At 48.6% G+C, this 27,279-nt stretch overlaps 1 protein-coding gene across 1 annotated transcript in view; it reads left to right on the plus strand.

The window, feature by feature from the left end:
• Positions 1–2,653: 2,653 nt before the first annotated feature.
• The window catches only part of luzp1 (leucine zipper protein 1), a 48,513-nt gene continuing 23,887 nt past the window's right edge, over positions 2,654–27,279 (plus strand). Inside the window, exons 1-2 of the mRNA XM_036542033.1 lie at positions 2,654–2,970; positions 22,577–22,697. The gene's annotated coding sequence lies outside the window, so the exon portion shown is untranslated. The remainder of the gene's footprint in view (positions 2,971–22,576; positions 22,698–27,279) is intronic.

Here is a 27,279-nt window from a genome sequence, read left to right on the forward strand (position 1 = left end):
TTCCATCCAGGAGCTTCTCTGTGATTGGCTGTAAAAGGTGGTTCGCGGGCCTAATGCGTGGTGGGAACAATGACCTTTGACCTACCCGCCGCACGCCAGTCGTTTACTGTCCTCGTTCACAGCCTGAATTGAGCCATTGCCCCGTCATTCCGCTGTTGCTGTGAGATACAGCGCAGCAACAGAAGATTATCTGTTACAGCCAGGCCAATTCAGGAAGTTTATGTTCTCCTGAGACTTTTAGTTTCACCTTCCTTAAAATCACGTGTTATGACTGTTAACAACTGATTTGACCTCATTAGGTCAGTTTTCACAGTTGAGACGCAGTGTGAGGAGGTCCCAGCTTCCGGGTGTGTTTAGTCTGTGTTATGTTGCTGATGGGTGATTTCCTGATGGCAGTCTGTTGAGGGGAGGTCTGCCACAGTTGTGTATGTGTGTGACTTGATCCAGTTTCAGGATCAAGTCACACACATACACACACATATGCATGCCCACACACAAGACAAACACATACTCCTCAGTCTCAAGTTTGCAAGCTTCTCTCCTCTCAGAACTCTGTGGATTGTGGTGATCACAATTTATGCCAGTACTTTTTGTATTTCCTCATTATTTTAATGTGTTTGCTACTAAGTCACTTAATGCAAAGCTTGACGATGATTGCCTCTGCAGGCAATGGCTGGTACTACACATCCTCCATGCCAATGATTGGCAGTCATAGAGGCCCCTTGTTCCTGACCAACAGCCTAAGATAAAGTACCCACTGAGAGGCTGCACTCAACACACTGTCCTGTATGTAACTACGGCAACGCAGATGCTAAACCTTTCAGCCCCCCTCTTCCATAATCAGTCGCAGCTATCAATTATACAACCACAGAACTAGTTCACACGCACAGCAAGGAGATAAAAAACACTCCAATTATGTGTGAAACAAGGAGATTATGTAACGGCCTGTGTGAAAGTCATGTGGAACTAAGTAACCAATCACACTTCTATTTTTTTTTTTTTTTTTTTCGGAAAATGTGAGATCAGTTTTGAGAGTTGAGATGAAGTGAGCAGGAAGCCATCCGCATGCTCCTGTCTCCTCCGGTTTGCGCAGTGGTTGGGCGTTTACGTTGTTTGTCTGCGTAGCGAGTGCCAGCTGTCAGTCACAATTTCCTGCTTCACACACATGCTGCGCTCCATTTGTACAGCAGGATTTCCGGGTGCGTAGCTGAGGTAAATTGCCTTCATCAAGGGTGCAACAGCAGCGTCTTACCAAAGGCTCTAGGCTTGATCAGGGGCCTGTGGGTTTGCATCTCGGGCATTTCCTTTGTTGTATACTGAAGACCAAGCTCTTTGCACATACAAGTAATGGTAGAGCTGTGCTGTTATTGAATAATATGTTATTCTGTGGTCCGATTGGTCTTAGTGTGCACCACGTGTCTTAGGATGAATCCTCACCTGTGTTCCAGCAGTCGTATCCTATATTTTTATATGATAATTCAATTCATTGCCCATATGTGACAGAGAGAGAGATCCCCACCCCGCCCTTGGCAGAGCTAGGACAGTGACCCATTTCTGTCATCCTCTAAGGACACCTCCACAAGTCGTACACTTGAGGCCTTCCCACACTCATACCTGACTCAAACTGCAGAACTAAAATGAGACCACACTAAGTGATTTAGCAGTTGACCCATGCATTTGACAGCAGAATTACTGTATCCAACACATGCAACACTATGTGGAACCTTCAGTTAGTGCTGTAGGATTCACCCCACCCCCATTCAGTCAGTGTACCTGCCTAAAGATGTGCATGTAACCCTGGATGAGAGCACCTTCCTCATACTTAATGATATTTCCATCAGTGGCTAAGAGCTGCACAACTGCAAAACAAAAGCATTTTAAAATACCTTCTGTTTTACTTATGCACATTGTTGGCAGGCTGATAGGAAGAAAATTAATATTCCAAGGAATACTTTCTCTCAGTCTGGGATAATATTAAGTAATGCTAAATATATGAATAGACCACAGCTGGAAGATAACACTGATATTAACTTCAAACAGCAAAAGTATGCAACGTATTTTATAATCAGATATTTGGCATGATGATTTACTACCTCAAACCTATTTAAACAGTTGTACCTTATAAATACAGAAAAATAACAAGTAGAACCTGTTCTAAATTTTCCACGTGCATAACACATAAAAGGTCTCCAAGCATATACCGTGCTTGTCTGCATTACAACGTTTCACAGTATGTTGACGCCAGTGAGGCTGGATTCGTGCAGTCTTCGCCCTAACCCTATTCGCACAATCAGCAAACTTTAAGCCCTGCCCGCAGTTTGCCGACTGCGGAGAACAAGACAAAAGTCCACCCAGTTTCGCCCGATTTCTCCCCTCGCTTTTTTCCTCTTAATGAGTGTCCCCCCACGTTCGCTCCCCAATGCCATCCTTGTTTGGGCATTGCGGCTGACGCAAACACTCGCATTAAAGCGAGCACCGTGCAGGATAAGGCCATTGAGCAAAGAGCCGTGAGGTGTGAGAAGTGGGAGCGCTTAACACGAAATCCAGTCCCACATTTCTTCCCTCCCTCCCTGCCTCCCCCCTCACCCCCCGACCTCGGGAAATGTGTTCGCTCTTACTCACCGGTTCCTGTCGGAGAGGCGGGTCTCTCTCCACCGGGAAGGGCGTTCTTTCTGCGGTCCGAGGCAGCGTAGTCGCACAAGGGGGTGGATCCTCGCGCAGGGAGGAAAACCCACCTTTTTCATTGTTAGGGACTCAGTGGAATGTGTTGGTTTGATCCTGCAGTGCAGGGAGGGGAAAGAGGGAAGAGACGAACGAGGGCTATTGGGGGGAAAAGAACCTTCTTCCACAGAGGGCGAATCTATAAAGGAGCTGTTTTTTTGACCGGCAGAGCCACCCCGTCTGCGTAGTTCTCAGGACGGTAAACCGAATGTGTATTGGGAATATACTACGGCTTTTCCATATGGCAAGGTAAGGAAACACAGTTGATCTCTTCGAAGTTGCTTGGCAAGAATACCGAAAGTGGGGCTTTTGTGGGTCCCTGTATGAGTTCATTAGACACGAACAGGCTGCATAACTCCGAACTGCGGCAAGTTTTACCCCCTCCACCCCTCCTCTCCCCGTGTTCCGCTGTCGCAGCCAAGGGAAGCCTCCTTCAAGCACCGGACTGCGAAAACCAGGTGCCAGAGTATAGCGGCTCGCCAGGACAGCTGTTTTTTCTAACCGATTGAGGCAATCCTAATGTTTTACAGCGTCATCTGGCCGGGAACAATCCGGCGCCTGGCACTTTGAAATTATAACGAATAGCGGACGGTTAGTTTTTGATCTTCAAGTGGGGTACGAATCGCTCGTACACTTTTCTAAGCAACAAATTCGCATCCGGTGTAATTGGTTGGTAACACGGCAGAAGATGTTGCTAGCAATGTGTCGAAAGTTTTAACGCAAGACAGAGCTGATTGTCTTTGTTACCAAGTAGTAACAGCGGTGTCTGCTGAAGTTTTTAATGTTCCGGGGAGGTGCAGTGTGGAACTTGACCCGTGCGTTCTTGTACTCTCTGGAGCATTTTGGTTTGTGAACAGGAAAAGACGTGTTCTGCCCAAGAACAATGTTGTGGTACCGCACAAAATGGTTTGACGAGTCGAAACAAAGGTTCTTACAAAACACTGCTGAAAACTGGAATGTTGCACCTTGCCTCGAAAGTTATTTTGTGTAATACCCAGCCAGCCAGTATTCCATCAGTATTGTACCGAATTGAAGTCGCCACATCACTGCAATGTAAACATTTTGCATGTTGTGTATTTCTGTATAACTACATTGTCGCTATAGTTATCTTCTGACAGATAGAGTACTCTGATCGTGTTCCCCAAATGTATCGTGTTACTAAGCCAACTCGTATTTACTGAAGGTCAAATTAATTCAGTGTCAAGAATACCGGCTTATCTATAAAAGACAATAGTTGTATAAATAAAGCAATAGTTGCGTGCTATGTTGACAGTTACAATTACCATTGAGTTAGTATACTCTGTGGATGGCATTTACGTCAATCAGACCGAGATAGAGCTGAAGTTAATATCACAAGGTCTTAGATTTTTTAAGGATGATTGCTTGCTTCTTGCGGTATTTATTTTGTGAAAATATTGAAGCTTTTGAAGAAGCGTAACAATGTCTGTATATTGCCTAACGTTATCTGTTACATATGATCATTTAGTATTCATTTTGATAGGCATTTTCTTCCGTTGTCGAAAAGTACTGCAGCACTTAGTTTGCTGCAGAGGGCAAAAGTATTTGCTGCTGCTTGCGAACATCCTGTTTGCAGCACGTAGATGTGTTGAGTTGGGGGAACGTATAAACTGCGGCGTGGGCAATGACCATTCAGGCCTTGGCCCGCGTACTGCACCAAAAAGCCTGCTTGCGCTTGGGGGTGCGCTGATGCGGCTTCAGGTGAGCATATTTCAATTACAGCCGGCAGGCGACTTGTACTTTGGCTGCACAGCCAAGCGCTGACGCTAGCCGTGTGGGGGCAGTGTGTGTGTGTGTGTGTGTGTGTTTTGGGACTGTCCCAAAGGAGCCGAGGGTGGTGGAGTGTGTGTGTGTGTGTGGCACTGGAAACAAGGTGTTCTGAACGTGCGGAGAAATCTCTCCCAGCTGCAGAGCAGGAGACGCAAAATAGTAACGGCACAGGTGGGGCCCGTAAAGAGAGGAGAGGACCTGCCTTGACCTGTCTCGAACATGAAGGCGAATCGCTGATGGCTTTCCAGTAAGCCCCAGCCAGCTGCTGCGCCTCTGTTCCTGCTACTGCACCCGCCTGTCTGCTCCACACAAGTACGTGCAAGTTGCAGTCGGCACAGTCACCGGGCTGTCTCCGTCAGCAGCGCCGGGCCAGGCTTGCTGCTGCAGCGGAGCTGATTTGCTTCCCATTCCATTTATCTCTCTTTCACCACCATTCACCTTAATGAAATTCCAGTCCCAGTGTGTGTGTGTGTGTGTGTGTGTGTGTGTGTGTGTGTGTGTGTGTGTGTGTGCGCGTGCGTGCGTGCGTGCGTGCGTGCGTGCGTGCGTGCGTGCGTGCGTGCGAGGGAGAGAGATAGGCTTGTACTCCTCTCCACATTTTATCTCTCTGTCAAATGATGACCCCACAGGCCTGTTTGTGAGTTCTGTTGAACAAAAATGCCGGATTTCTCTGGCAGCCACTGGCTCGGGTCAAAGGTCACGCGGCGTCTTTATCGCGGATCGTAACTGACGGCTGTGTTGAAACCCGGGAGCCTCACCCTTGTCTGGGAGTTTATGATTCAGAACTCCAAAAAGGAGAACAGCAGCGTGCACAATGACGGCGAGGGCGGCGAACCCGCGAGTCATCCGCATTTACGCATCGCCCTTTTCCCCCGCCTCCGACCGGCTCATTCATCCCGCAGGGGCACGAGGGCCAAATGTGTCGCCCTGTACAAAGTAATAATATCCTGTCCCCTGGTTTTATCGGCGGGGCTCTGCGTGATGGCTTTTCCACTCGGTGGAAACTCGCAGGGCAGCGGCACTCCCCACTTTTGGTGAAACCAAAGGCTGGTCATTATGGGCGTCCTGCAAGTGTAATCACTAGACTCACTACCAGTCCGGAGGATTACGAAGTGCCTAAATGAGTAGTCCAGGGATTATATTGAAAACTGTGGGTTTTTTTTCGTTTTAGCATTCCAGCAAGGTTGCTTGGAGACGTTTGTGTTTTTTTTTTTTTTGTCATTGACTTGGAGGTGATTGTCATCCCCAGTATGAAGTTGCAGGTTTTGTTGGTATTTTCACGCTGTTAAATTCACATGCTTTCTGTCTTGTGAAATCAGGAATATGTAATCATGAACCGACTTCGTAACTCGGATATGAGAGTGGACAGAGAATGGAAGTCAGCTACATCAGCAAATAATTTTGACAGGATGTTGTGTTGGCTGAGTTTTCAACAGTGGAACATTTAATCATAACATTTATTAATTTGTCGTAAGGATTAGAATGTATACAAGTCATTGTCTTGAGTTGTCTTCTTTAAACTGGTGTCTCTTTAACACAAGATTTGTGTCTGTTTTAAAGAGGAAATGCCTCTAAGACAAAAAGTTTGTACATCCCAGTGTCAGGGTTTTCTTATTAGTTGACTTTTGCAGCTGTCATTAAGATTAAACATTTTCTAGCTGAGTCTTTGTTTTGCTCTGTGCGTGTGCGTGTGCGTGTGCGTGTGCGTGTGTGCGTGTGTGTGTGTGTGTGTGTGTGTGTGTGTGTGTGTGTGTGTGTGTGTGAGTGCGTGGGTGTGTGTGAGTTTTTTGCTTTAAGGAGGTGTCACACAGGACATTTGAGTAACATTTGTCCTGGCAGCAGCAGCTCCGTACCAGAGCTCGTTTGTGAGTCCTCCTCATGTTTGTGGAGTTGAGGAGAGAGTGCGTCTGATGACAGACGCTTTGCCTTCTGTAAGGCCGGTTAAAGTGTGCGTGCGCAGGGGGAGGGAGCCTGCCCGCTGCTGCCGGCTAGCTCCTCCGCTAGCCGCATTGTTCTTGCAGAATTCCCCACTGCCGGGAAACGCTGGAACTCTGGGGAGACAAAGTTCCGGTGGTGGAACTCCTCTCTGTCTGGGGCTCTAATTGCACGCTCGCTGCATGTAGAGAGGCATGGCAAAAACGCAGAGCTGTGGTTCTCTCACTGTCCTTTCCACTCGACGGGCCTGTGTGCTTTCTCACGAAACAGGAGTTGCGGGCATTGTTGTTGTTTTGGATGCCGGGCTACGGAATGGGCTACACAGAGGAATAAAGAGTGCAAAACTTCACTCTGCTTCAACCACAGCTGCATTTTGGGGGGTGAATGTACACCCACAACACATTTCTGGTCCTTTTGTTGTATTTTTCTCCTTGACTCCACAGTAAGTCATAACTAACTTTAAGTGCATCTATGCAGAGGAGAAGTGACACAGTGGATGAATGCCTATATTGTGTGTTTATATCTTGTGGATGACTTACCGTGGAGTTATCTCAGACTTGTCATTTCAGTGTATTGCAGTGAGCCCCTTGTTGTGCTTTGGAGATCCAACTGACTGCAATCCAGTATGGAGCAGTGATATAATATTATGGGCATGCTCTTTGGTACTCTTTGTGTATTTTCGTTGTGTGCATGTGGACGTGGGCCAACGCTGCCCCAAGCACCCAGCTAGAAATCCCCCTGCTCAGGTATAAAGAAGGCATGCTGGGAAATCCTCCATTGTTACCTGTGTGGTTCAGACACAAAGGGTTGGGAGGGGATTGTGTCAATGCATTTGTTGATGATCCTCTTTTCCCCGCCATTATTATAGTGTTGTACTGTCACCCCACGCAAGCTCCCCCTCCCATGGGTGTTAATGACAGAGGGGGCTTAAATACTGGCTGTCTAACGTAGCGCAGACACACACATGCGTGTGTCGTGCCCATTGTGTCGTGTGAGGGGTTTAGCCATGCCACACACATTGTGAAAATGGAATAACTGACTCCAGTAGGCTGCAGAGGGGGCTTTTGCTGATGTCCTGCCGGCCAGCTGGATTCTGCCGCCCAACTGCCAACCCAGGGAATGGGTTTATGGTCTTTAAACTAATTTGTGTGTGTGTTTGTGTGCGTGGAGCCAGCTGACACTGGGTTTGCTAATAGGGCCAGGGGGCCTTTGTGCATGCATGGGTGCGTGTGTGTGTATGGGGGTTAATTGGTCTTTTGTTGCGTTTGCGGTTTGTGCGGGTCCATGTGAGGTGTCAGTCCTCTTTGCTGGTACTGCTGCACAGGATAAGGAGGTGCTCTGCAGACTGATCCCTGGTCAGTGTTCAGCCGCCTTCTCACAACCTCATCGAAAAAGCTGGGGAGAGATTTTGGAGTGCTATTCACTTTTTCCGCCCCCTCCGAATGGCTGGCTTTCTGTCCGACTGTACCTGATCTAACCTCATTCCAAGGCGAGACTTGTGCACCAGTGTCTATTTTTACCCCGGACAGAGAGAGCTCCTCGGCATTCTCCATTAAACTGATTTATGGGTGAACTGATTGACCCTGACAGACACGAAAACACTCAACCCCAGCACAAATCGGTAGTGTGTTGGGCCTTCAATTCATGCATGTATCTGAATGGAGCACGGCTCATAATGATTAGCCCATGGGTAAGAATTCATTCGCTTTTATGCATAAATATGCATTAGTATCTCTGGCACTCTTGGACAACAGCCACAAGAGCGAGAGTGATAGAAGGCCCATCTGGAAACTGCATCTGAATTCTGATTGGTTGAAAGTTGGAAAAAAAAGCACAGAGCTGTCGTGCATTGTAACTGGTGTTGTGACAGAATTTTGTTTCCTTGTCATGACTAGCCTTGTGTAGCCGGGAGGGGGGTGCAGGGGTGAGGTGGGGCAGGGGGGGGGGTTGAAGCAGCACTTGCATCTCATGCCAGTGCTTGCACATTCAGGAAGGGTGGGTGGGGGTGCTTGGCATTTCATCGCGTGTGTGGGTGTAGATGTGTAGATATTACCCTCCAACCCCCTAATTAAAACTCTTATTGGGGTGTTTGTCCAGCTGTAAGCGAGTGGGAGGCTAAAGGTATTGGGTAAGCACTGGCAAGGCAGCGGGGTTTGTGCGGTAAGTGCAGTCGCGGTGACTAAGCCTCGTCATTATCAAAGCGCGTGAAGTAATTTTACATAATTGGGCACTCCGTTTGTATTTAGCGATCCTGTTATCCCACTGTTCTGGGATTGAAGTTCATTCAAGCAGCGAATAATCGCAATTTTTTCAAAAATGGCAAAAGGTCTCTTTGTTGAACTGCGTGAACCTTGAGCCGCGGAGGCCTGTTTCCATAGTGCTGCTCATAATGACCGCGGTGGAGCCCTCCACACACAGCTCCGCACAAGTGTCCTCTCTCCAGCCGCGGCTCATCCCTCCTTTACTTTGCAGAGGTCCCAGGTTAACTTCCTGCACCGTGCTTACAGTTCCATATCTTACACACTGAGTGACCTGTTTTATCGGTTGTTGGTAACACGAACTGTGCCCAGTGCTGGATTTGAACCCGCAATCCTCAGGCAATTGAAAGAGTCAATTTCCCCGCCTCCTCTTCCAAACTGTTACCCACTAGCTGCCAGCCAATGGAAGGTCAGCTCAGCTGTTCTCAGTTTTGGGTATAAGTGCCACTGCTCTCTGCCTCCATTGTGTGTGAGAGTTTATCTTTACATGACACTGTGTGGTATAGTGGTAACAATCAGGGCTTGTAACCCAGACAATGCTGGTTTGATTCCCAGGTAGGGCACTATTGTTGTACACTTTGGCCAGGTACTTAACCAGAATTGCCTCAGTAAATATGTAAGTGTCTAAATGTGTTATTTGTAAACTCTGTAAGTTGATCTGGATAAAACCGTCTGCTTAGCAAATATAAACAAATGTCATTTGCATTGCAGTTACCTCAGTTATTTGATGGCATATGAGAAGGAGAAGCCAAGGTCATATCCTAGATGTGTGTGGATGTATTTTGTGAAACATCTATCTCTGTCCAGCTCTCAGAGTGTGGCTACTCTTTAAATCTACAGCAAAGGGATGGCAGCTGAAGGCCACGCGTGACAGCGGCCCCCGCTTGATCATAGTCCTCTGACGAACAGATGCCTCACTGGGAGAGAATTAGCGCCCTTAAATGAGGGAGAGCACTTCTGAGTGCCGAACAGGAGCCGCACGCGGAGGAGCGCACGCAATTAGCTGAAATATCAAAGCGGCGAGGGGCGCAAACACGCACCCTCACATGTTCTGCGGAGAAGCAGAGCCCCCAGTCTCCGGGCTCCTCCCACTCTCCCTTTGATGAGTGCCGAGCGAAGCCACAAAGCCCCCCCCCCGGTCCCTCGCTGATTTGGGCCTCACTCGTCCCCATGTGCGGGACGGCGAATGAGGGGGCCTCCCGTAGGAGTGCTGTGGGGGCGGAGGTCCCGGTGAATGAATGGAGAGTATTGCCCTTTTCAGGAACACATCTAACGTCCGGGCCACTGCACAAGTTCATTGCACGACATTTGCATGAACAGTGATGCAACGCATCACATGAAGTTGATAACGATTTATAACGACAAAAGAGTTTGCATGTACTAAAAATGCAAGGACGGAAGCCCTAGCTAAATTATGATTCCAGTGCATCACTCAATATTTGTATTCTTGTGGCCACAACTGTGTTTTGTGTTCTGTTTGTACTAACACTTATGGCAGTAGAATGTATTTGTTAGTGAGATGTGGTGTAACACGCACCAGTAGGAAGCCACAGGTAACATGGCTGGCTTCGAGTAAGAGCATCTGAATGGATTTCTAGGTAAAGGTTACAGGTGTCCCACATTTCAATCAATCAGAGCTGATTCTTGGTAAATGAATAGTTGCCCTGTGAAAGACTAACTGCTTTCTGTGAGGAGAGCAATAATAAAAGGAAATGTGGGTTATCAAGTTTCTCCATGGTATCCCTCATTGACTGAAGAAGATGCACGTGGAAAATGAAACGGGAATAATCCATGCCAGACTGGGGACCGATTTAGACCAGGGTTGATTACAACCTGTTAAACACTGTGTTCCTTGCTCCTCCGTTGCGGAAGTAAAAAGCCTTAAAAATGGACTGTTGGACTGTAGCCCATGGTTGCGGTTCATGCTGTCTCACCTTCCTCCGCTAAAGAGGAGTCGACCCCTGAGGTTGTGTAGATGCTGTATACGGTAGTATACGTGGCTTCCCTTGTCAAATCAGAATGCACAAGGTAACTTGTGGTGGGGCTTGAACAGTGTTATGCTCACACTCACTTGTCTGGGAGTGTTGTTAGCCTGGTTTGACACTGCTGCTCATTCAGCTTGAATGGGTACACTTCTGTTCTTTAGTGCTGGTAGTCACTCTGGATAAGAGCGTCTGCTAAATGAATGTAATTTAATGTAATGTAATGCTGGAGGTCGTCGGTTTAAGTGTGAATGCCTTTGAGTGGATGGTGTGATTCCATGGCTCTCTGTGTAAGCTCACCTCAGGGCTGCTGTGACCTTGAGCTGACAGGACTCCCTCTTAATGACCCCAGAATGCTGGGGAGGGGGACAGGCACGAGAGGAATCGATCGTCCCCCCCCATCCTCTCCCCGGAGAAGCGCAGAAGCCACCTGAGCGGCGGTGACACCTGAGACGAGCATTCGGATCCATTAAGAGCCATTATCTCAGCAGCCCTGAGGCGGTGGGGAGGGCCCGGCCACTCCCGCCTACGTTCCTGAAGACAATGCAGTTCAGAAACCCGAATTCCACAGCTGCCCGGGGACGGAGCTTGCCGGGACAGCGGGAGAAGCTCCTTTACACACACCCTGCCCTCGCGTCCTGTACGACTTCCAGACCAGAACTGGGGGGGGGGGGGGGGGGGGGGGGGGAGGTTTGAGGTTATGTACCATGACCATGTCACAGAATCAATAGGAGCCACTTGGAGGGGGGTTGGACATGGAGGAGGGGGGGGGGGGTGCAGACCTGGGCTGAAGAGGGGGACGGTGTTTGATGGACGCTTTAAAGGAGAGCGAGGGGGGGGGTTAGCCCGGGGAGCACGATGAGAGCAGGATGTATCGGAATGCGAGGAATCGTTTAGGATGGAGGCTGCGAAACGCATCTCGCGGAATGGATTCTCCATATGGCGCCCCCCCTCCCCCCCCCCCGCCCGCCCCGCCGCATGTTTACCTCGCTCCTCTCATCTGTCTCCTATTTGGGTTATAAACGGGGGAAATATGCGCTCCGGCGGGTGGACAGAGTGTCCGAGAGGGGAGAGAAAACATACCTCTGGCTCTAACGTGCTTGTTTTGTTTGCTTTCCAGCGCCGGGCAGCGTGTGCGAGCGGTTTTAAGTGTTTAGCTTCTTTGATTGCGAGGCTTGGGCAGCACGGTTGCGGCGCTGTGCTGTCAGAGCCGAGCAGATGTACAGGGGGAAACGAAAACAAAGACAGTGTGATTAACCGCAGGTGAGGAAGCGCTGAGCACACACTCGCAAAGACCCTCACACCCGCACACGCATACTTGTACACGCGCAAGCATCTTCCTGAACGCCTCAAGGAATTTTTATTAATGATTCTGGAACAGTCCACAATTCCATCATTCGGTGAGGATGTGCATCCTCCATTTCCTACTGTGAGCTTGTTTCATTTGTTTGACACAACTTCACTCTTCTTAGTGTTTGTGATGAACGTACACGCCTGACAACAGCTTACGTGTTGGTACTTTCTGTTGCTTTTTCTGTGCTCCGGATTTCAGACTGAATCTGTAAAAACATTATCTCGTACCATCATGCCTTGTGCTGACCAGTGAGCAGTGCCCGGTTTCTTTCTCACAGCGTGGCTGAAAATGTTGAATGGCAGTGATGACGTTGGGTTTACGTTGAACTTACGTTGCCATGATCTCTAATGGAGCTATCAGGGAGTGCCAGGGGTTTTGGCAGTGATGAGAGGACGCTGGGATGACGTTGGCCGATTAGACACAGGAAAGAAGCGGACAAAACTCCACAGATACAGGGCGAGAGCTGTTGGGAATGTTCCCTCTTTTTGGAGGGGAGAAAAAGAAACAGTTCTATTTTTATCCACTAGAAATGTGCTGCATGCTTTGACCTGTTCAGTAGAGTGTCACTCCCTCTTTCTTTCTCTTCTTCTGTCCTTCCCTCTCTCTCTCTTTCTCTCTCTCTCTTTCAGACTAAAGGCCAAGCTAATCGTGATTATGTTCATGCCAAGAATTTTTGCAATAGCTACGCGTTTAATAAGGCTTACAGGTGACAGGCTCGCTTGACATTGGATCTCAGTGAGTCCCGTACCCTTTCCCCCTCTCCTGTTTGGGCTTCGCTCTTTGCTCCAGGTCTGGATTATTTAGTGTAATTTCCACCAGATGTTGAGCGCTCTGCTTTTTAAAGAACCCCCGGACTAACCTGGATGCTTATCGTGGCGATCCAAGCCCTGTTGTAATGTGTAACCCAAATGGGTTTCCTTTATTGAGTCCCTCTGTGCGTGTTATTGAAACCGACACCTAGATGAAACGGAACGGCTACCCTGAGCGCGGTCAGCACGTGATCTATGGAGAGGAAAAAAAAAAACAGCTTGACTCTCAACAACCAAAATGAGCCTCAGACGCTGAGTCGGAGGAGTAGGAGGGGTTACGAACGGAAGAACGGAGGTTGGGGGGGGGGGGGGGGGGGTTGAAAGGCATTTCTTGTAAATTCCCCTGTCACATACATTTCTTTTGTGTCCCGAATCTTCTGGACAGGCCATATTTTTAGCATTAACTCCCACCGATTCTTATCTGCGTTCCCCCCCCCCCCCCCCCCCCCCCCCCCCCCCCCCCCCCCCCCCCCCCCCCCCCCCCCCCCCCCTCGCTGTTCTCACACACGAGGAAGTTCCAGCCAGCGGTTCCTGGAGTATTTTTGGAAGTTAATGAAAAGAGAAATCTGAAGCGCTTGCCCTTAAAAGGCACGTCTGGGTCAGCCGTGTGGAAACTTGCATGTTTCTAATACCCCCTGTTCCCTTATGCGTGTGTGTTTTACCGAGGAACAGGAGGGGCAGTGGGCTGGAGGTGGGGGTGGGGGTGGAGTGGGCGGGGGTGTGGGTGCGGGGGGGGGGGGGGGGGGGGGGGTGGCTGCTGCTAAGTCTTTGAAAAAAAGGAGGGGAATATTTGGCATATTTCAGAAGCCATTCCAATCTGGTTCAAGGTGCATTCTTCATCTGGGGAGGCCGGGTGGTTGGGGGGGGGGAGCACATGTAAACATTAGGATTTACATCCAGGATTAGACCCTGATACCCCTGGCTGATCCAGAAGGGTGGGGTTCTCATCCCTGCAACCTCTGACAAGTTTATTTATAAGGCTGCCTTTTCAAGTCACATACTTCTTAGACCAGGGTATTTGGGAATGGGGAAAAAGGCATTTTGGAGAGTGTTTTTGAAGCTGCATTCCAACTGGACCGCTTGAGGACAGTGGTAGGATCTTGGCCTTGTGTTCCACAGAGCTTTCGGAGTAGTTGAGCGTCACAGAAATTCAGAATAACAGCGGGGTGAAATAGTCTGAAACGGTGTGACCAATGAATGACCCTCGGCCATGAACATCATAGCTGCAGGACAGCTTTAGTACAGAATAAAAGGAAATATGTTATAACATGCACTTTGCTCACTTGTTTATTTGGGTCTTTTTAAAGATTCGTTAGCACTTCATGCCTTTAAACTGCCTGTAGATTAATTTTATTTGGTCTCTTACTGTACTTTTTTTTTCTCCCCGTCCCTTTTCCCTTTGGATGTTTTTTTAAAAGCCTGTAGTGCTCTCTCTCTCTCTGCCCGCGGCGGGTGCGAACACTCAAATGGCTCCTCCAGTGCTCTGCGTGGGACGGGTTCATCCCGGGGGTTTGGGTTCGCCGCAAAGCGCTGATGACTTTGGAGGGACGACAGCAGAGAGCATGTGGGCGACTATGCCAGGGGTGCCTCTCACACATTCTCTCTCTCTCTCTCTCTCTCTCTCGCTCTCTCTCTCTCTCCCTCTCTCTTTCTCTTTCCCTCACTCTCCCCCTCTCTCCTCTCGGAAGGCTTTACAGGGGTGGAGAGAGAGGGAGGGAGAAAGAGGCACAATCATTGCGGTTCTTTTTTTTTTTTTTTAACTGTTTCAAGGCACAGGACCACCCCCCTGCCCCCCCCCCCCCCCCCAATCAGCGAGGGAGGATGTCTCGGGCCGGCCGCCGCTTGTCGTATTAGCCGCCATCGGTGGCGCCTGTCCAGCCGGGGGCCGGGAGGTGTTTATGACCTGACGGGCTGCTGTTGCCACGGTGACCGCTGTGCATGTTTTGGGCGCCGCGCGCGCGGTGGCGTTTCTACGGGAACGGTGCTGTCGGTGCTGCTGCGCACATGTGCGAGGAGGGGGAGCCTGTGGGCTCCGGCGGGCGACGCGCCGCCCCCCCCGGAGCCAGCGAGAGAGAGAGAGAGAGAGAGAGAGAGGGAGAGGGGGTGGCCCACACACCTGTATCAACATCCCGAAACTGGCTTGCATAAATCCCCATCCCTGGCACGCAGGCACTGTGGGCAGCGCGGGGCTGTGGGGGTGGGGACGGAGAGGGAATGGAGGCCCTAAAAAAAGGAAAAGAGCGGAAAACTCCTGCTTTCTGTCTACGGTACAAAGCCTTCTGGGAGTCTGAGTCTGGGATCCTCTGTCATTGTAGACACTCACTGTACAGCCCTCATTTTGCTCCCATTTCTAGCTTGGGGGCTGCTGCTCTTTGTGGGCTATGTGTTTATGTACATTAATGCTAGTGCATGTGCATGTGTGTGAATGGGTGTACATGCCTGTGTGTTTATGAATGAATGCGAGCATGTGAGTATGCCTGTGTGTGTGTGTGTGTGTGTGTGTGTGTGTGTGCGAGCATGTGCGTGTGTGTGTATGCACGTACACTTGCTCAAGCACATGCGAGTTTGTGTGTATCCATGTGTGTGCTTCTAGCTACTGTGCAGTGCATTGCTCTGTTACCCAGCTTAGCACTGTGCAGTCCCATCAGCTTCCTTGGGGGAAAGGGAATCGAGCCTCTGAAAGCTCCTTATAGTGCCGTGACCTGTGTTATGGGATATATTAGCCCCACAGTCACCCTCGCTCCCTCTATCGTGCCGTCTGTTATCCCTGTGTGTCTCTGAAAATCAAATTCCTCCCCGGGATTATTTTTCTTCTGATCAGAAAATATACACGGGAATACAGGACGAGCCGGGGCCTTTTTTCCCTCCTCCTCCCCTCGATTTTCGGACGCTGTGAAAAATGGGGCTTTTATTTTCTTTCCCACGTGCGTCCGCCGAAACGCCTGGACGGGAGATTTCATCAGCCCTGCGAAGACAGGGACTGCGAGGGACCTGTTATTTCAGCAGATTCTCAAAAATCCTTTGCAGCTTTGAACAAGCAGGGCTGCAGAGAGAGGAGCCCAGTTTCCCTCGGCCGGCCGATCGTTTGGACAGCTTTCGGACTCATAACGCAAGCCTTCTCAGCAAACACGAAGCATAAAAACGCCCATAAAAATAGAAATGGTTGGTAAACCACACTTTCAGCTCAATTTAATGCAGAATTTCTTAGCCGCTGATTTTTTTGTCATTTCCCCCCAGCTCAGGCATTCTTGTTATAAATAGTTTGGGCCCTGTTTGATCCCATTTAACCTTCCAGGATGGGGCGGGTTGTTGATTTTGGCCAGTTCGACAAGCTGAGAGAGACGAGGGGGTCTACAGTGGAGGTGCACGCGGCCCATGTGTAACTCATCTGGGCCGGGCCATCTGGATGGCTCTTCCACCCTCTACAACTTTGCCTTTTTTCCAAAGCTGCTAGTAGTTTATTCAGCTTCTGTCTGTGGAGAATTTCAGTCAGTCAAACAGTGTGTAACTAACAAAGGTGTCCTCCCCCTTCAACTTTCCATTCTGATTCAACTGCCACTGTTTTTTTCTAACAAAGTATCTCGACATCTTTAGTTGCTATCAGAACCTACCTTCCAGGCTTTAAAATATCACTACTGGTAGTGTCTGCTAAAATGCTTTTGATTGGTACATTTTGACCTTCAGACTGCCATCTCCAGACTGATTCATTCTCTCTGGGGGATTCTGGGTAATTCACTGATCTGTTTTATCATGTCAGCGTGACGGTTCTATTACATCAGGCACGCCCATAATAGGATATGTAAAAAAACTTCCCAAACAGGAATTCGGGCCTCTCCCCTGAATGGGCGACACGTCACTGCCTTTGTCCTGTGTAATCTGGCAACAGGAAGGCGTGACCGCGGCGGGTGATAAAACTCTTCAGGAATACAACACTTTCCCAGGAGCGTTTACAATGCCCTCTGTGTCGCAGGCACTTCAACGTTTATTTTCCTTAAACATTCCAGCTCCATAAAAATGAGTCTGGCCTGGTCTGTCTCCTCTGCTCCCCCCCCCCCCCCCCCGGAACTCCCCCAAGGGGACTCTCGCTCAGTCTGTCACTTTCATGAATCAGCAGCAGCATCCTCCCTCCTCACTTTCTGATGAGGAGTCTCTCTTCACACTCCAGTGGCTGGGGGGTGTCTGTGCAGCTGAACATACCCGTACGGATCACATGCGGGTACAGACTTCAGAGAAAAGCAGTGGCCTACACCTTAGCACCATCCTGTCCCAGGCCAGGGGCTATGGTAGCTGACTCTCCCCAGGCTGAGTGTTCTCTGACAGGCCAACAAATAGTACTGCAGCTTCCTGCCTCTCAGTGGAGAGGAGGCCCATGCTGGATGTGAAGTTAATCGCAGATGGAGTGGAAGTGACTCAGAGACCTAAAGGCAGACCTGAAGGACCCTGTGGGCTGGGACAGAGGCGGGGGAAAAGGGGGAGGAGAGGAGACAGACCGTGGGAGGATGCAGCATGTTTAATTCGGCTGTCTGTTGTCTGCCAGTGAGGTGGCCTTAAATTAAAAATTTATTAAGAGAAACAGTCATGAATTCCAATGTATGGATGTTTTTCATGACTGCATGTTTGAGATGAAAAAAAAAATGGTTATCTGGAAATATGATATTTAGGTCTGTACTTTACAGCACATATATGGTCATATATTTGTGTGTGTATGGGTGTATGGAATGTATGTGTTTAGCTATATTTATATACAGTGCCCAATACCTGTGGGGATCACACCATTTGATCCTTATATGTGGTGTATTTTTAGAAAGAGTTAAAAATGGAATATAAAGGTATAAAATACATATTTGTTCTGACTATGTAAACTGAAGTGCTGTAGCACAGTAAATATCCTTAACTAAAGTAAATATTAAAGGCTTGACTCACTTTAATTATTTTGTCTGCTTGACAGCTGGCACTGTGGTGCCTTGCTAGTTCACATGTTTTCATGATGTGATTCCTCCTGAGTTCTTCATAGAATCGCAGTCATTGTAAGTTGTGCAATGCCCGGTTTTCCAGCTGCATTTCTTCCATTGGTCCTAAGACACATCATAAGACTCCACAAGTCAGCATTTTTCATGTGAAGAAAGCATCCTTTTTTTTTTTTCTTGCCACGTCATCTAAACACTTAGCTAAACTGCATAACTTGCTTCTTGGAATATTTTCCATACTATGCTTTGGTAAATTGTGCGAGGTTCAAATTCTGATGCCTTTTTAAATCAGTTATGCGCTGTTGCACACACTTGCACATTGATTACCATAATATGCGTTCTTATTAGCAGATTGTTTGACTTGTACAATCAGACTCATGTGTGTATGTATGTATGTATGTATGTATGATTAGAAGCAGGTCTTGTGGTCAGAACACTGAAACTGACCATTTCTCATTAGCGTGAACAGCTCATTGGCCTGAGTTTTTGTACATAAAAGGTGAAGCGTGTGTTAAAAATCTAATGCCCCCTCTGAATCATGGTGGGGGAGTTAAATATTTTGGGGTTGTTTTGCAGCTGCATATCCAGTAGCCATTGTTTATGTAGTCCTTGTTTCTATACAGATATTCATGAGCTTCAACATATAGCAGGCCAAAAAAGAACATTCCAGCCTGACAATGATCCAAAATATTCAGCTGAATCTACAAGGAAATGGTTAACTGAGCACAAAATGTATGTTTTCAACTGATTCTGTGAATCCCCAGATTTCAGCCCAATTGAACAGTTGTGGTTCAAACTCAAGCATGCGGGTCGGCAAGGAAAACCAAAAGACGTGAAGGACCTAGACCAGTTCTGCTGAGAGGAATAGTCAAAAGTGCCAGAAACTCAAAATCACTACAGGCAATATCTTGTCTGTGTAATCCATACCAGAGGCGGATATACACTAGTACTATTACCCCATACTACTGCAGGAGAAGAATAAGTATGACCCCTTTTTCTAGAATGAAATTAATTATTCATGGACAATATGATGTGTGTGTGTTTGTGTATGTGTGTATGTATGTGTGCTTTTAGTGTTTGGATACATTCTGCGGGGGACAACAAAATCATTATTTCATCACATCATCTCAACACTCTCATTTACTTAATTGTCAGTCCTGTAGAATATTTGCCTGCCATTTCACTCAGTGTTGACTGTTCTTATAGAGAGACTGAGAGACATTAACGGGTTCTTCAGGTTCAGCACAGAGCAGGGAGTTCCCAGCCGAAGGCTCTCAGCACGTCGGTCCTCGGCCTTGCATTCCTCTGCCCCTTTCTGCGTCGGAACGTGAATATGCTTACATGGCATGCGGCTGCGGTTTGGATAAGTGGCTCCCAATGAAAAATTGATTTCAAATTTTTTTCCCCCCCTGTCTTTCTCGTTTCTCTCCTTCCCAGCGCTTTACCTCTCCGGGCATCCTGTTCCCCGTGTTTAATTTGGGCATTCCTTTCCTCAACATGCAGACAAAACAGTGAAATCTCAGCGCCTCACCCCCACCACCCCCCTTTCTCCCCCCCCCTCACCCCATAATCACTTACAGGAAACGGTCTCCATGCAAGACAGCGCAGAGAAAATCCTGGATGTATTTTAAGCCTCGGAAATGTTGCGTTAAGGAAATTGAACATCTCTTTCTCGCTCGCTTGCTCTTCTCTCTCTCTCTTTCTCTCTCTCTCTCTCTCTTTCTCTCTCTGTCCGCTCTGGTGAAACACAAACTTTGTGAGACGGATTTGATGTCAGGTTGTGGAGGGGTCTGCTGAGGGCAGGCTGAAATCCTTGCATACATAACAGTCAGATCTGAAGCCTGAGGAAGAAGAGCCGGGATCAGGGAACACTCTGACTCCGAATATACGTGGAGGGCTCGGTCTCTGTGAATGTATATGAAATATGATACCATGTCATGTCCCCGCTACTGATTTCTGCTGGATCTCTCACTTGCCAGGGATGCTTTTCTGGATCCAATTAGCTCGCAGGAACAACAAGACAAGCTTTGACCGCTCGGCTTCCATCTTGTTGTTTGAACGCTGAGCCGCATAGTGTGTCTTCTCGAAAATGTATCCCTTATTGATGCAGGACAATCTGCACTGGCAAAAGTAAGATGAATGTGAACAGCTTTCCCTGTGGGATATGGGCAGTAGCTGTTCATTGTTTACTGAGGCAGGGGGAGGGGTCAGATCTGTTCAGTGTATCCTAATATACGTACTACCTTTCTGGTGTTAATCTGGCTGCAGAGACCCTGGAATTGGTAGGCACCTAAATGTAAGTTAGTTAGTCGCTTAGTTACAGTGGAAGGCCTGCAAGCCATGGTGTCTGGTGTTGGCTCCGGATGACTTAAAACAGGGCTGCTACAGCTGCACCCCTCTGGGTTTCCAGCACTGTGCTGCATGACTGAAATACACTGAGTCAGAGGCCCGGGGATGCAGATACCTTCATCGTGAGCAAATCACTATAGTAACGCTCCGTGGCCCCCATGCTGTTGACCTTACATTTAGCTGCAAGACTAATAGGCCTGCACTGGCCTACTTATTTGGCTACATCAACAGCAACTACTTTGACAAAGACAGGCTTGGAAACCAACCAGCCTGTTTTGAATTAGAGGGGGGGGGGGGGGGGGGGGGGGGGGTTGTATGGTGTCAAGCTCCAAAAATTCCTAACACACACCATTTTTTTTTGCAGACTGCAGTTGAATTAAGGTGCGTGGCATGTGTGTCTGTGTGTGTAAAGCAGCTGGAAAGCCTTGACCGACTATGGTGGGCTTGGGGTGAGGTGTGTGTGTGTGGGGGGGGGTTGCTGTAGTCGGGAGAGAGACAGGCCAGCTTGTTTTTGGGTCACGGTAGGGGGCGTCAGTTGTCCTGAAGGTCTTGCTCTGTCCTCCTCTTGAGGTCTAACTGGAGGACCTCCCCATCCACCTTACCTATCTGGCTCTGAATTCCCTCTGGAGGTCCCGAGTGGGAAGTGGCCAGGGTGCAAGATGTTGACGGAAGCTTGATGGTGTGGAGTGGCTTCGCGCTGAGGGAGGGGCTGGGATGGGGCTGCGTTTTTGGCCCCGGGCCCGTGGCGTGCTGATATTTGGATAAATGCTCATGCGTCGACGTTATGCACCAAACAGGACAGACCGGGTCAGTCTGTTGTGACGGCTCAGAGCACGCGTTTCTGGAGCAGAAGCCAAGAAGCTGAGATGCTCAGAGACAGGTGGCTGTTTTGTATGTTGTGTGATGTATTCCTTTACGTGTCGCTCCAACCCCATGGCCTTCAGAGATACTATAGAATGGAAATGGAACTGGAACACTGGAAATGGTTTCCTTTTTTCTTCCAGCTCGTCCTTGAGATTCCAGATTGCTCCGGAAGGAACTGTTCAGAAAACAAAATCTTAAATCTTCCAGTAACTGCGCACGTTGCTGCCACCACAGATGGTGTTCATTTTTTATCCGTTTCCTTCCTTCACGTGAAAACAGGTGTGACATGCAGTGTTATGTTGTTATGAGTAACGTTTAGTGTCCATGCTTAAAGGGGCGCTGGAGTCCGAATCTAGCGTTTAATATGTTGTATAATGTGAATGAGTAACACAACATAATGCACGTATCTATGTGTGTGTTTTACTGATTACATAACTGAATCAAATGCAGCTCTGACTTGTTGCTGTCAGTGAGTGGGAGGAAGCTGATGTTTCATACACATTATACAACATATCAAATTATGCAAGTGGCCCCATAATGAAGGAGACTACGGGGGCAGCAAACAGCCATCTTCATCAAAAATCCTGGGACAGTGTCAGGGATTGCATGTTTCACAGAGGGATGTAGACCATTCTGCTGTTGGATCACCCTGTAAAGTTTCTCCAACCTGCAGAATTTCACACTGTCTGTGATCCTCTTGCCATTTAAGGATGTAAAGCATCTCTTTGTTGATTTCCCTGTTGCTCGTTGCTGTATGGTGCCTGTTATTTCCTGTCTGTGAGCTTGGGTTCCCTCCCCTCTTTAGGGGGGTGTTTCCTGTTCCTGTTGGATGTCATATCTCCTGCAAAAGAATTTGTGAAGAATTGTTTTCTCCTGAAAACCCTGCATATAGAAAATGCACATAGACTCTCTGTGCTTTGCAAAACCAACATTTGTTACCTTAGGAAGAGCAATTTGTGAGGGGTTGTCTGTCACTGCCACTGCTCCTCACGCATTGAGGCTCAGCAGAATGAGGGTACAGTATGGCAATGAATAAATGAATGTGACTGACCCCCACACACTGCACACAATCATATCACTCACATGTGTGTCTGAAGCAGAGCAATATTAGTGACCTATGACCAGTGTTAAAAATGGCCACATTCCTCTAAACTGTATTAGTCAACTAGTGACAGGTCACTGTTGATACTTCTTGTTATCAGTACTTTATTTGTGATGTAGTGGGGAAAATATGCGTTTTAGACACTTCCTGTTGGGTTAACCGCCTAAGTTGACTCGCTATAGTCTACGAGCTCCTTGTCCTGGACTGGAGGGCAGCAGGGATGTTTTGATAAGTAAGAATTCACTGTATCTCTTGGCACACTCGCCCGGCATGTGGCAGTGTCTTGAAGGGTCTTCGTCCTGGTTTAAACTCTTGCTTTTCTAAGTTTATGCATATGTACCGGGCCAACTTGCCAGTCCCGCAGGTTGATGGATGATATTGAACAGCGCGGGCATGGTGTTGTACAATATTGATATTCTGTTTCATTTCCTGGTTTGATTTCTCCAGCTCCACGTCCCTGGAAGGAGGTCCATAGAAAGAACCGGAATTACCATCAAGAACCTGAAGAATTTGGCCCGCTCCAGCAGATTAAAATTCACAGAGGAATCAGAGGATGCAGCTCTGGGAAGTAAGTACGCGCATTGGAGCTGTGTGTGTGTGTGTGTGTGTGTGTCTGTGTGTGCGTACATGGGGGGATTGGGGGGTTCACAGGGAGCAGGAAACGGTGTTAGAATGTCCGGAAGGTTGCGAGTTCTGGGCCTGTGTCTCTGAGCCTTTGTGTGTGCCTTTCCTGGCGGAGGTGGGGTGGTGGGTGTTTGCGCCGGCGCCCGGCTTCCTCTCGGCTTCTCTTCGCCGAGGCAGCGTGACAGAGTGCCGTTCCAGCGTCTTGCTTAGAATCGGCATCGGGGGCCGGTGCGCAGCTGCGTGTGACTCACAAGGAGGGGTTACGAAACGCTGCATCCAGCACTTACAGCGTCCCCGGTTACGGTCTGAGTAGCTCCCCTCTTACGCGGTCTGCACTGATACGTGTTTGGTCCCTGTTCTATTGGGGTTTTGAGGAGAACATTCTGGAAGTGACGACTGATTGGGGAGGGAGTAATGTTTAAGGCATTCTTCTCCCCGGTTTTAATCCATTCTTAGGGTTTTGATGTGCACGCATGAGTGTACGTTTGTGAGTGTTTGCATGTTTGTGTGTACAGTATATGGATGTGTGTGTGTGCGTGTGCATGTGTGTGTCCATTTTGTGTGTGTGTGTGTGTGTGGGGGAGAGAGAGAGAGAGAGAGGGAGAGGGGGAGAGAGTGAGTGACATAGAGAGTAAGCATGTGGGAGCTTGCATGTGTGTGTGTTTGCATACACGTATGGGGGTATGTGTGTGCATTTGTGGGTGTGTCCGAGTTGGTGTTTCTGCATATGAGTGTGTGTATGTGTGGGCAGGGTCAGACAGAGGCCACGTCTCCTTTCCCTTTTACAGCAGTGACTGTAAACCACCAGTTGTTCCACACACCCTTCAGTTCGCCTGCCATGCTCGTTTGTCTCAGTGCTGACTCCAGCCACACGCCAAGAACAACATGATTGACGTCAGTCATACTCTTGTGCTGAGTGAATTGCGTTGTGTTGTATTGCATGGGGTTGTATTGTATTGGATTGAGCTGTATTTGATTGTGTTGTATCGCGATGCATTGTGTTGAACTGTGTGAGGCCTAGAATCACTGCTCACCCCAGTCTGTGATGCTGCTGCAGTGGGTGTTGCTCTGTGGGCTCTCTGCAGGTCAGTCTTTAGTCATATCTATCCCTCTCTCTCTCTGAGCACTGAGACAGGAGGGGGACGAGAGGGAAGGAGGGATCAATGAGGGAAAGAAGCAAAGAGAGGGGGAGGGAGACAGCACTGGGGGATAAGAGGAAGAGAGAAAAGAATTGGCAAAAGAGAGGTGGAAGACGGCATTGTGTGTTCCAGTCATTAACAGCACAGTGGCTGATGGTGAACGCTTCCTGATAGAGGGAGGCGGAGCTCTGCTCTGTCATCCACCTGAGCCCCGCCTTAATGAGAGAGGAGGGTGGGGCCCAGGAGGCTCGGCATCTCAGGGTGGAGCGGGTCTGAATACAGGTTTGGGGGCACGGCTGTTTGGAGTGAGGCGGTGGTTGTGGAAATGTAGCTGTGGAGCAAGGACACACTGCGTCGTTGTTTGGGCATGCTCCCCACAGTACAAGATGTGCCGTGTGAGATCACACTGCTTATGGATTCATAGCTGCGCTGCCCTGGTTTCGCTACAGAGCGTGAGGGGAGCGCTCAACGCTTTTCCAGCTGATCTCTGCTGCATCATCGTGAGTCTGAACGCTGGAGCGAGGTGTTGCATTTTTAACATGGGACCGTCTAAAAAAATGACGCAACTGACAAAGCAAAGGGAGCTTGCTTTAGGTGGCTGTGGTTTTGGCAGTAAAAAAAGTTGTGATTCAGGTTATTTAAGTGCAAGTGAGTGAAAATGGCGCTGTGATGCAGTAGGAAGTGTTTTCTTTGGGGTCTTCCTGGTGCCCTCTTTCTCACTGCAGGGTTAAATTAAGGAAAGGTTCAGTTTAATCACCCATGTGCCTGAGCAGGATTGTTATTGCAGGCTGAGGGAGAGGAGAGGGGGATAGAGAGATGAGGGAGAAAAAGAGGGGAGATGTGAAGCCAAATCTTCTCTGGGGGGGGGTCCCTGTGATTAATGAGAGGAAAGCTCAGTTTGGGCGCCTGCACTGACCCGATACTGAGGCGGCTAACTGAGCTCCTGCTCTCTCTGCGGTACTTTACTGTTCTCTGCTCCTGTCCTCTCTCCGCTGGTCCTGCATAGCCCTTTAATATGAAGCCAAATGCACGTGGTGTCTGTCGCAGTCCTGCGCCATCCTGACGTCTGTTCCTTTACCTGCTCTGCAGCCACCGGCTGACGTCTCCTTTCCCCCCTTCCCCCCAAATAGGCCGTTCCTCTCTCTCTCTCTCTCTCTCTCTCTCTCTCTCTCTTCCCTCCCTCCCTCGCTCCTCTGGCATCAGAATGCTGCATTCTGACTGCAGTGTTGCCGGCGTACAATACCCTGCACAGCATACAGAGCCCCCCTCCCTTCCCTCTCATTCACCTCCCCTCTCTCCCCCTCTTTCTGTCTTTCTCTCTCTCCCTCTCTCTGCCCCCTTGTCCTCACTCTCTCTATCTCCCCCACTCTGTTGGTGTCACACACACACACACACCCCCCCCCCCCCCCCCCCCCCCCCGCCGCCGTTTCCCTCATGTCAGACACATGGTAGCGCTCCCATAATGCCTTGCTTCTGCAGTGGGTGTCTGCTGCCAGCTCTGCGCTGTCAGGTCGCGCTGTGACCCGCTGTGTGTGGCGTTGCCGTGCAGGGAGGCTGCATGCTGGATGAGGGAGTCGCAGTAACAGTGCACAGTGACGGGGACAGAGGGGCTTTATAAAGAGATGGGGACTTTTCCCTCGCTCTGTTGTCCAGGGCATCACAGTGCATTCACACATACGCATACGCATACAGTCCTCACAGTCATTTTTCCTCCGTCCTCGCTAATACATTTCCCAGATGTCTGCAAAATCCAATTTTGTGTTTTTATTGAGCCACGGCCTAATGTGATTAGACCCAACTTGGCTCCTTTTTTTTTTTAAATAGATCAGCTGTGATAGACGACAGATCTGAATTTTTTTTTATTTTAATGTCCTGTCCCTCCGATTTCCTGTTAATGTAATTCAAAGCTGAGCCTTTCAACTAGGGCCTCCAAATGTATACCTCTGTCGCCTCTGTGCTCTGTTCTGAATAGCACATCTGTTTGGGGGTGGCAGTTTAGGGGGGCGTTCGGTCTCCAATGGGTCCTGATTTAGGAACAGGCGCAGGTGCTGCAGGGCATGGTGGGAGGAGGGTTGTCTGAAAGAGGTGCGTGCGTGTATGTGCGTGTTTGTACATGTGTGCGGGTGTGCATGCATGAGTGTGCGTGTACATGGTAGTGAAGCTGTCACTGGCCGTGATGAGACCGGTGCTATAATTGTCCCATCAATCACTGGGGCAACCCCAACGATCAGCGGCTGTCTTCAGTCTGACTGTGAGGTGAGGGTGGGGGTTGGGGTGGGAGGGAGGGGGATCCTAATTAGGTCGCTCTTCTGTCCTTGAACGTGGATGAGAGTTTACAGTGGCGCTAATAAATATCTAAAGGAGGGCTGAATGAATATGTCTGCTCACATGTTTAACATTCTGTTCTGTCTGCCGCTGTGTTTCACGGTGCTTATTTCATAAACAGATAAACAACATTTTTCATGTTTCATGTTTTTCTTGTTTTGAAATGCAAGTAAGCATTTAGTCATGCATATTTAGATTGTACCAGGGCACCACGTGTCAATTCTGAACACGGAACCTTTGACAGGATATTTTTTAGGCAGCCAGCTGATTTGCCTGTCTTTATGTGGCTCTGTCAAAAGGGCGAGTATATCAGAGTGTGTCTGAGTGTTTGTGTGGATGTGTGCAGCTCTGTGTGTTGGTGTTGCGGGGGGGGGTTGGGGGGGGGGGGGGGGGGGGGTCAGACAAAATAATGGAAACACCAAATGAACAAAGACCTGTATTTTGTGATTTTACCTAAAATAACTACAGTTAAAAATGAGTCCATGCTTGTTTCCTACTAATGTCGATACGAATTACCAATGTCTTTCTGCTGTTAAAGACATTTCAAAGCAACACTAATATATGAGTTTCTCAAGCAATATGAGAGCTCTGACAAATTTTGAGAGGCCAAATACTTTGTGCCGCGAATTGCTGGTGCTACAGTCATAAAAATGGCAAAATTAATTTGTGAGAACAGTGGCGAACAGTGTCGAACATTATGATGGCATACACCAAATAAGGACAAATTGCATCAGGAAAGAGGAACATTGGTCACAAGTCAAAGCTTACTGCCAGGAATAGATGAACACGTAACAGGATAGTTCCTAAAACCCATAAAGCCACAGCAAGGAATCTACACCTCTGTGATGCAGTTTTAACAAAAACTGTTGTGAGTGTCACAAAGCTGATATGGTAGGATTGCCATTTCGGAAACCATTTGTAACCAACACCTATGTGGAAGAAAGTAATATAGTCTGATAAGTTGTCTTCTTTTCCCTACATCTGGAGGGGTTTATGTTTGTAGAAAGCCAAAGGAATCCTTCCACCCACAATGCCTGTTCCCAACTGTTAAACATGGTTGTG

Source organism: Megalops cyprinoides, chromosome 12 (assembly GCF_013368585.1).
Source record: "Megalops cyprinoides isolate fMegCyp1 chromosome 12, fMegCyp1.pri, whole genome shotgun sequence".
Taxonomy (NCBI): domain Eukaryota; kingdom Metazoa; phylum Chordata; class Actinopteri; order Elopiformes; family Megalopidae; genus Megalops; species Megalops cyprinoides.